This window comes from Cynocephalus volans, chromosome X, assembly GCF_027409185.1.
Source record: "Cynocephalus volans isolate mCynVol1 chromosome X, mCynVol1.pri, whole genome shotgun sequence".
NCBI classification, from domain to species: domain Eukaryota; kingdom Metazoa; phylum Chordata; class Mammalia; order Dermoptera; family Cynocephalidae; genus Cynocephalus; species Cynocephalus volans.
In genome coordinates, this window is record NC_084478.1 from 56,759,648 (window position 1) to 56,773,988 (window position 14,341).

The window sequence follows — 14,341 nt, forward strand, 5'->3', positions numbered from 1 at the left end:
TCTAGTGCTGCACAGAGGAATGTTTTAAAATTTAAAACACTGGTAACGTTGTGCTTTCACTGTATCACCGAAATTAGTTTGGATTCTATTTTAACAATCCTTCATTACAATCTAATGTAATTATAGCATAACTAAATTCAACCTTGTTCTATTCAAAATGTAATAGATCTTGTTTTATAGGGCTTTCCTATGATTTTGCATGCAGTTTGGTGTTCCACAGGCATTTTTAAGTCAAAAGGAAATCTGTGGTAAATTACTAACTGCATTTATTTCCTCTTCATTTGGGCATCGTCGGTAGACTGTATAGAATTGTTCGAAGCACCCCATTTATTTGAAATTAGCCTGGTAAATTTTTCCTATGCAGCCTGCATTTTGGAATATAAACATGTAGAAAATAGTCCATGACATAGCGGGTGGGTTCATAAGGCCCTTCGGGTTCTAACACTGAATCTTGCTGCATTTAGTGCTGCCTAGTCGCTATGCAATCTGGGGCACTTTACAAGCTTTTCTTTGCTGGTCTGTTTTAAGGGCTTCTATGGCCAAAGGATGGTCGGTCACAGTCTGTTCGGCTGTGAGGAAGCCTAAATGCTTTCAGGTACCCATGCTGCTGGATCCTGTGAATGAGTTTCTCAGAGCGCCTCCCTCATAGGGTGCGGAGAGGGCCCCCACTCCCAACTCCCCCTCCTCCCGCTGCAGGAGATAGCCACACCTTCCCCCTATCTGCGCGGAGCAGGTGGCCAGGCCCCTCGGGACCTCGCACCGTCGCCGCCCCGTGGCAAGGCTCGCTCGAGCGTCACGTGACACGGGTCAGCTGCGCCGCAGGGACCCCCGGACACCGCGGCTGCGACCGCCCAGCGCGTGGTCTCGGTATCTCACTTTCCGCCACCCCTCCCCCCACAATCCCGGAAAAAGGGGGAGGCTGGTGACGTCATCATCCGGGTACTCGTTGGCGGAGCTACGGTTCACATTGGAACAAAAACAAGCGTCCCTAGTCAAACCGAGTGACGCGGCTGCGGCTCACGCGATTAACCCCGTCCTGGCCACACACCCTGCCAGTCCTCGCCGCTCAGCCCCTTTGTGGCGTGGTAGGCTGGATCTCGGGCCTCCCTCCCCCCACCTCAGTCCGTCCTCGTACCACCTCTGCCCTCGCCTCGCTTCCGAGCCGAGGGGGATGGAACAGTTTCTGGCCGTAGCATGAACTTGAAGGGGCAGAACGGAAAAAACGGTACTGCGTGCACAATCTTTACCGCATTGTCTTCCCTTCCCCCACCCTAGCTCTCCGGGTTCTTAGCGTCTAGCGCCCGGCCCCCTCCCGCCCCCCCCCGGCCGGCTCTCGCCGCTCTCCGGGGCTCGGCGGCCTGGGTTGGAGGGGGAGAAGAGGGATAGCTGAGGAAGAGCGAGCCGGCTGGGCAAGAGTAGGGGAGGGCCGGGAGGCGGGACCTGACGGGGACGAGGCCTGACGGGGGCGGAGAACCTTGGGCTTTGGGCGGCGCTGGGGCTAGTGGGAGTCTGCGCCGCCGCCACCGCTGCTACTGCCTCCGCTACCGCCGCCGCCACTGGCCAAGCGGTTTTTTTTTTTTTTTTTTTTTTTTTGGTTTGCCGGATCCGCCATATTGGCGAGGACGGGCATCCGCGGCTGTGGAAGCTAGTCTCCGCCGCCGGCGGAGCCGCACTCCCTCCTCACCCGGCCCCTTCGGGCCTCTGTTGCGCCGACCTCCCCCCCGCCTTGAACGGCTCACGGGCCTCGCGGGAGCCCGCTGCCGCCGCCTCTCTCTCTCTCTCTCGGGAGGCGGCCGCCTTAGCCCCCGGTGCTCGGGTAGGCGCTGGGAGCGAGGAGCGAGCCGCAGCATAAGCAATCAGGCCAGAGCGGGGACAGTCGGCGACTAGGGGAAGGTGAAGCCGCCGCTGCAGGAGGAGGAGCAGAAGGAGGTGACGCAGGAGAAACGCACCGCCCGGAGCTCGTTTGAGCTCAGGGAGAGCCCCAGCCCGAGGGTAGAAGGGGGAAGAGGGCCGCCGCCGGCCGAAGAGGAGGCGGCGGCAGCGGTCATTGCTGCTGCAGGGCGGGCGCAGCGAGGAGCGAATTCCGGCGCCCGTGGGCAGCCCCCTCGTTTTCACTCCCGTAGCCCCGAGCCCGGCTGCCGTATTCTCCCGACACATTTTGTTGCCCGTCCCCCTCGGGCCTGGGATGCACCCAGGGTAGGCCTTGTCCCGGGACCGAGCCTCGCCGCCTCCTGCCGCCTCCGCGTGTCCTGGTTCTGAGAAGACGCTTGTATCGTGCGGTGAGTGGCCTGCCGCGCCGGGGCGACTCGCCTTTCCGGGGCCAACAGCTGGGTCTGGGCGAGGGGAGGAGGTCGAGGGGGGTGTGCGTGTGTGCGAGGTTTCTCCCTCGCTGGCCCGGGCTTCCCCGGGCCCCCTCCTTCGCCCCGGGATGGGCGGGCGCGCGGGGCTCTGTTCTGTGCCGAGCCGGTGTCCCGAGAGCATGTCTGTGTGTTTTGAACTGTAAGGGAAAATGGCTGACGGATCCGTCCCTCCTCCTCCTCCCCCTTCCCGTCCTGTCTGGGGCTGTGTAGGAGGATGGAGTCTCCGGGCGCGGCGTGCAGCTCCCTCATCCGCACCCAGGGACTGGTCAGCGCTGGGGGCTAGCCGCCCCCGGGTCTTGCGGGCCGACGCGCCGCGAACTCGCGGCCGCTCTGCTCTTCAGTCTCGTTCCACTTGACACCAAACGCCATTACTGAGGTGGAGTGATTTGGAGCAGCAGAGCTAGGCCTCGGCTTCGCCTGGCTATCAGGCCTGAAGACTTGTCCGCCTCCCCCCATCCTCCCGCGATAACCCGCAGTTTCTCCTCGGCCCTGTGGTCTGGCAGTCTGAGCCGGGTTATCGGCCTCCTCCACTTCCTTCGCCCCCCTTAATTTGCTTAGGGCCAAAGCTGCGAAAGATGTTTTGATGTAGAAATCGCTTCCAAGGTAGGTTGGACCTACCACTTTTCTATTTTTAACTGTTTCTGCAAAAAAATGTTAAATGTGTGCGAGTTTGTTAGTGATAAGATCTTCATATTCTTGTCATGTGAGGCTTCAGGTTTGGTAAATGGCTTATTTTTCATTCATTGTGAAACATTAAGTTAAAGAGTTACGGAGCAGGTGTATAGATGTTTTTTATTGTTTGTATCGAAGTCTGTAGCGACTGGAAACAAGATTTCCATTAGAACCTGCTTAAATTAAACATGCTATTTTTTTTTTTGAAAGTTCCATAGTTATAACGTTAATTGAATTTTCCACAGTGCGGTTTACAGGTGTGTATAATTGCTTCAGATTGTCTTAGAATTTAAGCGAGTTGTAGGTGTTAGGTTAAATGTTCATGATTTATTTTGGGGAAAGAGAAATGTTTGCAGCGTTCTTTTAACCTAGAAACCCTTGAGTCCCCTAAATCTACCTAACGTTTGTATACTTTCACTTTTGAGGTGTCGGTTTAGGGCCATTGTCAGAATCCTGCCAAGGTAGCCAATTGTATGGCTAGGCAATTCATAACTAAAGTCAAAATGTTTCATTATTTTAGTTATGCTAAGTTTCCATTTGTATTGTCAGGGCTAGGGGTTAGGGCCCACAAACTCTTAAAAGCCGTTGTACAGACTGGGTCACAGACCCCTCACATGCCTGGCTGGGTCACCAGATCCTTTACACAGGTCCACACTAGGTAATTGGGAAAGACCCTTGGAGTCATTGGCAGACGATACTAGCTCAGTCCTGTCCTCGGCTTCCTCGGCAGCGACGGCGGCGGCCTCTTCGAGGGTCCTTGCCCCCACACCCCCGGGGCAGGGGGCGCCCCGGGGAGGCCGCTATTGCTGCTGGGGTCTGTTGCTGAAAGCTGTTGCTGCCAGGGCCCCCAGGACCCTCTGAGAGGCCGCCGCCGCCGCTGCACCTGTAAGCTGCTGCTGCTGAGGAAGCTGAGGACTGAGCTCCTGTCATCTGCCCATGGCTCGGGATCTTTCCCAGTTACCTAGCTCGTGGACCTGCGTGTGAGGGGTCTGTGACCCAGTCTGTACAACGGGTTTGAAGAGTCTGTGGGCCCTAGCCCTGACAATCTTAGTGTAACTAAAGTAATGAAAAATTTTGACTTTAGTAATGAATTGCTTTAGCCAGACAATTAGCATAGGGATGCAATCGTCTGTAGTAGTACATGAGGAAGAATAATTTAGGGTATATCTATTAGGAAACTTTTCAGTAGGTACTTAACTGTCTCTTGGGGTTCACATCTACCCTTATGGTAAAGGCTCGTTAACCATGACTAGCCTGACTTTCTTAACCCATACATTTGAACTTAAAAATAGAGACTACAAACTCTCCTTTAGATCTTATTGGTCTACCTATCACTGGGCTGCCATTTTGGTTTCAGCAAACGCCTTCCAAATTCTTAAAGATTTGTGTGTTAAAAATACAAAGATGTCAGCATTTCTTTTCTCAGTTTTAAAACTCGTGTGCTTTTTCATATTTGGAACTTTAACCTGTTAAACTTTATTGTTCCAGTGTTTGGGTAGAGTGAAAGCCTGAAGCTTTTGGAATTGGTGTTCCAGGGGTGAACTCAAAATGTTACTGGTATTTTAGTATGTTTTGCTTTCTCTGGTTTAAAAGTAAGATTCTGGGATTACACTAATTTTTTCTCTTTACTCTTTTTCTTGTATTTTGTCCACGGGCTTTTTTTTTTCATGGACTGTTGTAATTCTTATCTTAATTTTCTTGCACTTTTTCTTCCTTTTGTTTGCTGAACTTGGTAGTATCTGAGGAAATTTCTGGGGGGATTAAATAACAGCAAGAACAGTACATGTGCGAGTCTAAGTTCCTCAGAAAGCACCTTTGAAAGGCAGATTTTACCTTTCACTAAATTATTAGGTTCTCTTGTTGGTGTTCCATACTTCTGTTTTATCAGTGGAATGCTCAAGTAGGATTTACTTTGGATCTTTTTTCTTCCAGGATTTTAAAATACATTTTCTGATACCTCAAGAAGATGAGAGATTTTGTGGATATCGCCTCAGATAATTTTTCTTTGACATGGTATTAGTAATGCTGCTTTTAAGTTTTGAAAATGGATGTTTGTCATGAATTTGCCAGTTCTTGATTAGACACATACAAGCGTTCTTTTAGGTTATTTTTTATTTCATAAGGTCAATTTTTAAGGTTTTTAATATTTCATTTTCAGAATTTTAGTATTGAAACTAATCTTTGCTTAAAACAGGTTAAAGAAAGTTATTTGAAATACATAGAGCTGTGTATTAAAGGATTGGTTCTCTTAAATCTTTTGAGCAATAAACTGGGGAAATCTTATCCTGTGGTCATTGAGCTAGTTGATTTTTATTCTAAAAGTTAATATTTTTATGGTGGTCTGCATTATATTTCTCCTCTTGCTGATATGTTTTCTGAATCTTGAAATGTTTTTCTTTTTTCCAGAAATTGAGAAACAGGATTTTAGTTCTCCATTTGGTTCTTTGAGGAGCTGTATCATTGAAAGCCATCGTATTTGCTGCTAAGTCCTTGTATTATTTTAACAAGAGTCTAATGTTAGTAATTGGGAAAGAGTTAATGCATTGGGCCTCAACCCTGACTGCACATTAGAATCACTTGGGGAAGTTTTAAAAAAATAATGATCCCTGGGTCCCACCCCACAGAGACTGATTAATTGGTCTGATATGGGGCCTGGGCAAAGGTATAAAAAGCACTGTGGATGATTCTCACATGCAGTCAGAGTTGAAAACCACTGGGGTTTGTAGCTTTTAGCATGTTATTGTAGAAGTTTCAAGTGAATAAATAAGAAAATGAATTTTTTCCCAACTGTTTTCAATTGTCAGCATCATTATTATTTATTGAGCATTAATTATATGTCAGCACTGTTAAGCATGTTTTTGCTTATTACGTTATGTAGATAGTAGTATTTCCATCTTACAGATGAGTGACTGAGGTCTTTCAGGCTCAACCAGTGGTGCTTTGACTACTGAGCCATGTTAGTGAAATGACAGTGATTACTGTTTTTAAAAAACATTTAAACTTTTAGTTTGATTCCTGTACCAGAGTAGCTTTAGATTTAGTTTTGTTTTTAAGTCTATCAAAGTAGTCTGCAGTTTGAGAAATATCTCGGTTGACCAAGGGAGATGTTAAAGCTTTGTAGCAAATACGTTCTTCTTCCCTTTCTATATGTCTCCTAACATGTTCAGTGTGATAGTTTAGTTGGTGGGTTTGTTGATGACTAAAATAATGTTAAGCAATTTAACATTCCTAAAAGATGTAAAAACCAGGCATTTGTCTCCCAATAATTTGTTAAAACCATCCGTGAATGGACATTTAGTATCATGTGAAACTCCATTAATTATCTCAATTTGAGAATCCTGAGTTTTATTTAGCTTAGTTTAAAATCAGTTTAATTTTTACAAAAACTTTTCAGAACTAAGGGTTTCATTTTGCATTTTTGTAGCATTGATTGATAATTATTTTATGGAATGAACGATGTAGCAATAACAGACATTTATTTGGTGCTTTTGTCTCCTAATCCCTTTAGCCCATTGTGATAAGTTCTTTTTTTTTTTTTTTTTTGATGGCTAGCCTATATGGGTAAACCGAACCCTTGACCTTGGTGTTACAAGGCCGTGCTCTAACCAACTGAGCTAACCGGCTAGCCCCCATCGTGCTAAGTTCTATATTGGGGGGTGGGGTGGGGGCTACTAGTATAGGACAGTGAGCATTCTTAATGTGACATGAGATTCCTCAAAGATCTTTCTGTTAAATTATATCATAGAAAATAGGATTCCAGTGATCTTTAAAGTTTATGTAATTATTATAAGGAAAAAAGATTTCATGAAACTTCTGAAACATGTATTGGGGCTTGAGTTTATCATTCATTTAAGACTATTGATTATATTATAAAGTGATGACTATTGTAATGTACTTTTAAGGAATAAAGTGTGAAAAAGTATATTGTTAGCGTGAAATACCTTACCTAAAATTTATTCTTCAAACATGCCCATATGGGTCCCATGGACTTCAACATAGGTATACATACATACCTGCACACCTAAGTACCCTATACGTATGTTTGATAGCAAACAGGTTTCTGATTTTATTGTCAGTCACTGCCTAACGATTTTCTACCTCAGCTGTGTATCAGAATCATCTGTGGAGCTTTTTCAGGATATATTTGTCTAGGTCTTATTCTCTGGAGATTGTAATTGAGTATGTTTTGGGGCGGGAACTGGGCATTAAGAAAAAAAAAACAAGGTGAATTTGATGTATAGCTAGGGTTTTTTTTGTAATTCAATTTAGGGAAAGGAAATCTGAGACCCTTTGCATTTTATGTTCTACCATTAGGCAGCAGTATTCTAGTTTGAGTTTAGTTTTGCCAGTCACACTGCCAAAAAATCTGTTAAGGCATTGGTTTCGTTTTTATCCATTCAACAAATATTTATTGGGCATGTGCTATGTGCTAGTCACTATTCTGGAAATTACTGTTGTCTTATAAAGTGAGGGGGGTTGGGCTAGTGGATCTCTAAAGTCCTTTCTAGCTCTAATTTTCTGTCATTCTTTTATGTGCCTCATAGGAGACTGAATTAGCCAATGGAATTTTCCTGTTACCTTTCAGTTCTTTAAATAAAATAGAATTTCATTTTGAACTCCAGTCTTTTCCAGTGAGCCCAGATGTCAAATATAATAGAAATAGATTCTTTTAGAATTCTTGGCATATTGGCTTTAGTAATAGCTGTACTTAACGATGCTTTTAATTTTTAGCCAGAAATGACATTCTCTGGTATTACCCTTTCCTCCTGCATTCCTTTTCTATATTGATGTTCTATTATCTCTACACAGTTGGTGTGTTTTTCTGTCTTTTTGTTTGCTTTATTTTGTTTTAGGTGCTTTAATTTTGTCCTCCAAATGTTATCTTTTGGCTTAGTGGCTTCCATTTACTTACTTAGACTGAAGGTTTTAAGTCACTGATATATCCCTAGCACTTAGAAAGTGCCTGGCACATAGATATTCAATAAATTTGTTGGATGGATATAGTCAGCTCACTATATTATGTTCTCGTATGTTGGGTTTTTTTTTTTTTTTTTTTTTTAACATTTTTTGCTAATTCTCTGTACTGCTTGGGGTCACTTGATTGACATAATAATCCTTTTATGATGAGGAGTGTCCTGGAAAGGATCTTGGTTCTAGTCAAACCACTCATTTTTCAGATGAGAAAAATGGCTCAAAGAGGTAAAGTAATTGACCAAGATAGCATGCATAGAGACTACCTTTTTCATGAAGCTATTTTTCTATCTAACAAGTCACATTAATTATTAAATTCTCTGAACCATTACCTTTGTAGTCATTCATAAAATTAATACTACTTTTGTGTATTACAGAGCACCTAGAATTATACTGTTTAAAAAAATATTGATTGCCTAAATGGCAAAATCTGGGGCAGTGTTTGAAATCCAGTACCTTGAACTGCTTGTACAGAATTGATGCATCATTTTATGGCACATTTCAGTTTATCTTTTCTGTAACTGATCGATCTTGGGAGCTTTGAACTCATGTTCATCGACCCATTATTAAATGAATTGTTTTCCTTGGGATGATTTTGAGCTGGTGGTCTTGGGTATTAAATCCCATCCTCTACAGGGTCTGTGAATTGGGAAGAGAAGAAAATTTAAGAAGAGGAAAGGGAGTAGGGGAAGCCCCCCATTCCTGTCCTTTATGCCCATTTCCTTCCTGCTGACTTTGGTGGCTGTTGAAAGTTGTAAGTTTAGGTTGTTCCTTACATCTCTCTTTTCTGATCTTTCCTCTCAACTAGTTACCTAGAACTTCTAAGTAAGTTTATTCATTATTAACTTGGACCCCAGAGAGCATGGAAATTGCCATATTCTACGTAACAGGGTGTTTTGTCTTTGATCAAGGTAGTATAGAAAGATTTGGTTGTTCTCCTTGATAACACCTCTGGAGTTGAGTAGAGATCAGCAAACTTTTTCTGTAAAGGGCCAGGTAGTAAATATTTTGGACATTGTGGGCTAAGAGGCAAAAATCAAGGACATTGGGTAAATATTTTATTGATGAAATTAGAAATATAATGATAATTGAGGACAGATATGCAATTCAGGTCTAATGAGAAAAACAATTGGGTGTGGAGGGGGTGGTAATACAGTATTTTGCTCAATTGGGGGCTAAAGTTAGTGTTCCCTGTCATCAAATTGATTGTAAATGTTCATGTGTGAAATCCTTTCTTAGCTTGTGGGCTGTACAAACAGGAGGCTGGAGTTGATCTGTGCCAGCCCCTGCTTTAGAGCAGTGGTTCTCAAACCTGGAGGGCTTGTTAAATCTGATTGCTGAGCTGCAGCCCCAGAGTTTGATTTCAGTAAGTTTGGAGTGGAGCCCTAGAGTATGCGTTTCTAACAAGTTCCTCAGTAGGAAATCACCCCTTGGGAATTACTGATTTAAAGGTTAATTCCAGCATATCCTACTTTTCTTCAGGTTTATCACTGTCTAGTTCTATCTTGAATCTTTTTTATTTTGTACTTTATTTTTAAATTCAAATGCCTGTTATGCGCCTAGGTATTGTACCAGATAACAGGAATACAAGGTAAGCAAAACAGAATTGTCGCTGTCATATATACTGGTTAGAGTGAGTTTAAAAATCGATTTCCACAAACACTTCAGAGCTAAGAGTCTGTGAGCCAAGAACACCATTTTGAAAGTAGGCCAGTGGTGTTTGATACTCATGTTAAAGGAAAGCTAAATTGGAAAAAGGCATTGTTAAGTTAAATACAGTAATATTTCATTAATTTGGTGTCTTGGGAGATAATGTTCTGTGGAAATGAAATTTTCAGAGCACCAAAGCTTGCTTTCAAATATTTAAACTGTAGTTTATTATTTGATGGGAAGATTTCTAAAGATACATTGTATACTTTTTGTGGGGGGGGGGCAGCTGGCTGGTACTGGAATCCGAACCTGTGACCTTGGTGTTATAAAGCTGCATTCTAACCAACTGAGCACAAAGATGTTATTATGTTTTCTGTAATTTTTATCTGACTGTGAAATTAATGTGTTCTGTTAAGAAAAAGACTGGGGAGAATAAGGGAATAAAAGCAAAACACACAAACTCTTCTGTGATCATTTCAACAAATAGAAGCAACCATATTCTTTGATAGGTCTGTTTTCATCCTATCGTTTGTTTTTTCTTTAGTAAGGCAGGAATACTGTAGGTACACTTTTCTCCATTTTATTTTTAAATTTTCCATAAATATTTTTCATGGCCCCACAGTATTCCATTAAATGAGTTTATCATTTACTTAACTTTCCCTTGATGCCTTTTGGATTGTCTCCAATTTTTTGCTATTAATTATGCTGCAATAAGCATTTATGGTGAACATTTTTAGCTGAGTGTCTGATTAGTTACCTGATCGGTTTAATCACCTTTTTTTGGGTCCTCTGTCTTCTGCTTCAGGACTTGAGTATGTGCCATTTTTTTATTCTGCCTGAGAGACATTATTTTCATGTTCTTCCCCCCTGCTCTTTTTTTTCCTTAATCCACCCATCTGCACATGGACTCCTCCTCTCTTTTTTAGATACTATATTTGCAAGTACTGCTCAAAACTCTTCATCATGAAGTTGATTTTTAATGTAACTTTCCAACTTAATTTCTCATCCTCCCTCCCTTTTTTAAATCCCATCCTCCCATTTACTTGACTCCCAATTTTCTCCATATACACCTGTTTTTCCATTTCTGTAATTTTGTTTTTTTAGTATCCTTTTCAGGGGATTCCTGTTGTTTGCAGATGCCAGTCATATCATGAACATAATTACTCTTTGACCTGTTTCATTTTATGCATCTTTCGCTTTTCATCTTCAGTGGCAATTGAGGTTTACAGGGTAGTTAACATATACTCATACACTAAAGGCTTTTTTGAATTAGTTTTTTTCTACACTTTCTCATTTTATCTGCTATTTTTTCATTGTTGTAAGCTATGGTTCCAGTCTTTGTTTTCTCCTCTCTTTTTAATGTGCTGTGGACTGGGAAACGAGATGACAGTGCATATTACAATTGTGTATAAAGAGTGAAGGTCTCTTAGAACGTTGTGATGAGCTCTGCTTCCTGTTTGTACACCTTTTTCCCATTGAAAAATGTTAACTAGTCCTCAAGTGTGATATATGAGGGTACTTCAAATAGGTCATGGAAAGGTTCATATTATCTTTCAATTCTATTTTTCCACAAACTTTTCCAAGTACGCTCGTATTTGACTTTTATATAGTCTCCACTTCTATGTACTGTTAATATCCCTGAACCTCCCTTCCTTAAGTCACCTTCAGACTTCTGCTAGTTAATAAGAAGTGTTTCTTTTTATTGCAAGGTGGTATTGCCTGAGAACAGTATACTTTCAGCAGCTTTGTGTTTGTATAGCAGTATCTTGTGTATTTTCAAGTTCACATGTATCTTGCCCTTTTATAAAAATGTATGGAAAATGAGTAAAAATGCATCAGCTGGAGGTCTTAAACTTAATATCCTTGAGACAGAGGGAACTGATTAGGGATATGAATCTTTAACCTTACTGGGTTAGGTTGTGCTCATTGGTTATGTTGGTTGGCTTTGGTCAGTCATGAATGAGATAATTAGAATGAAATAGGAAATTAAGTATGGCAAGTGTGTGATAAAGCTTATATTTGAAACGTGAGAGTAATTAGGAATTTTATAATATTTTCCTATACTCTGGGAGTGTGAACCCCCCCCCCCCAAAAAACCCCAAAAAACAATGCAGCTCTATTGTTTGGCTTTGAAGTATTTGAGTTCTGTCACAATTTCAGGAATGCCTTATATATGAAAGGAGGATACTGCCTATATACAGCATTTGTCCAGATTCTTATGGAAATGACTACAGAAAACCTCATTTACTCATATTTAATCAGTATGTGTATATCTTTATTGTGTCCTTTGTAGATGCGAGTATATGAGTGTATTAATCCAGAATTCTTAAAGAGTTGTTGACTTGGAGCTTGCTGAGCTGGGGCAAGAGGGATTGTGGGGCCAGAGTGAGGGTTGGAGGAGGAACTTAATGTAGTGCCTACAGATATATTCCTTGTCTAAAGTCCATGCATGCCATTATCTGAGCCATATAAGTGTCAGTTGAGAATTGCTTTAGTTATCCTCCATGCATTGTGGGAAGGGGAATCATTTGAGTGGAAGGAGAATCATGGGAAGATTATTTGGCTTCCATTCAGTTACACAGCCACAAGAATGACGTTCCTCAAGTTCCTCATATCTCTTCCTGCTCTCTCCCCAAATACCACTCAACTCTTACCATGCCAGTTCCACCAGAGTAAGATCATTTCGACATACTTCCAGTCTAGTTTTGCAAGGTTATTTCTTATTCTCCCACCAAATTGTCCATAGTTGACATGGGTGCTCCCGCCTTTCCTGTTCCAATAGCTTTATTCTTGGAGCACCATCTCCCCTTTATGACTGTCCTACAATGCCTAGCTAACATCCCGTCTTCATGAAGTGTTATCTGATTCTTTCCAGGTGGAAGTGGTCTTTACTTTCTCAGAACTTGGGTATCATGTTTCCTATGCTTCTCTCTTGGCCTTATCACTGTCCACTACTTTTTGTTTCTTTGTGTTTCTTCAGAAACAGCCCCTGGGAAGGTGGCTTTGGGAAGTTTTCTGAGGCTAGGTTGATGGTCTGTACATCTGAACTGTCCCTCCTGGGTGGTCAGAACTTCCCTCAGCCTGATTGAGAGTGTGTAGTGGGTAGTAAAGAGCTGTAAGCTCCATCAAATGGCTTGGGTTACAGTTGTAACTACTCTACCAAGTAGTGAGCAAGTGATTTAACCTTAATGAAATTGTAAAATGAAGGACTTGGACTGGGTGATTGCTGTCTTACTATAGTGACTGAATTGAATTCATTCATTTAATGCTATTTTAGGCACAGGGGCATATAAAGATGATTAATTTCTACTTTCAAGGCTTTAAGGTCTAATGGGCCAGGCAGACAATTATTTATACAGTGCAATAAGAGTTGTGTTAAATAGAGGTGTGAAAAATGTAGTGGGAGAAGAGATGAAGAAATCATTCAATTTGGGATTGGGTGAGGTTTGCTTGTCTTCAAAGGTATATTATTTTGATGGTAGTATGAATTAGAGCAGGGACTGGCAAAGGGAGCAACTTGATATCAGGCGTTTCTTAACCTTGTCACAATTGACAGTTTGGGCCAGATAATGCTTTGTTGTGGGGTGCTGTCCTAGTCATCCCTGGTCTCTACCCAGAAGATGCCAGTAGTAGAACACCCCCCCCCCCACACGTTGTGACAACTAAAAATGTCTTCAGACATTGCCAGACTTGCCCTGGGGGAAAAATGGAGAACCGTTACTTGAAATGGAGCAATGGAGGTGTGAAGGTACACTGTTTTTAGAGGACAAACTAGTAGTAGAATGTGGAAGGAACACTGGAGATATTGGGAGGGGAGGGGTTATGGGAGATGAGGCTAGAAAGGTATTTGAGTGAGGCTAAGATCACAAGGGATGACCTTGAATGCCATATTAGGGTACTTATGTTTTGTTTTTAGGGTAATGAGATGGGTTTTCAAGTGAAAAGAGACAGTAGATTTGTGTTTTTGCAAGAGAATTCTAATGGCATCATGGCGGATGTCTTTAAGCAAAGTTGGGTAGCAGGGGAATTTTAAGAGTTCTGCTGAGAGATGATAAGAAATAATGATTTTAGGCAATGGAATAAAGGAATGCTATCGATGGGGCTCCCATTGTATGAGGGAGGTGCTGCTAATTTGACTTTGCTGTCACTGAATCTGAGCTAAACAAAACAAAAACACTTCCGTTGTCTTCTTTCAACTCCTCCCAACCCCAGTTCTCTCCACACTGAGAGCTGCTGTCTGTTGAGATTTGTTGAAAGGTCATTGAGAGAAAAGAATCTGTGTTATAGAAAGACTGTACCCTCCCAATGTGGTTTCTTTACTTATTTAACAGTGGATTATAAAAGCACATGCCTTTCTAACCCCTCCTCCCCCCAAACATGGGGGGCTAGAACCTGACAACTAAAGACCGTTAACTGTAGGCTCTCCTTGGTTTGTGTAGGTGGTATTTTGCAGCTTTTAAAATAGTTTGATACACGGAAAGAGGTGAATAATCTTATTGTATATATAGTTGCAATAATTTCATTGCTTCCTATTTTGGAGAGTTTTTTTTTTTTAAGTTCTTAAAATTTATCTTTATCCCTAGAGATGTGGAAAAATCTGGATGATAGAAAAGTTTTCAAGTAAGTGAAAATAGAAAAGGAAAAAAGGGTTAATGGCTCTAAGAGTTATTGGGTTAACAAGTAAATGG

The 14,341-nt window shown here is 42.2% G+C and overlaps 1 protein-coding gene across 1 annotated transcript in view; it reads left to right on the top strand.

Annotated features, from left to right (window-relative positions):
• Positions 1–1,606: 1,606 nt before the first annotated feature.
• The window catches only part of USP9X (ubiquitin specific peptidase 9 X-linked), a 123,580-nt gene continuing 110,845 nt past the window's right edge, over positions 1,607–14,341 (top strand). The window contains 1 exon segment of the mRNA XM_063084472.1: positions 1,607–2,279. The gene's annotated coding sequence lies outside the window, so the exon portion shown is untranslated.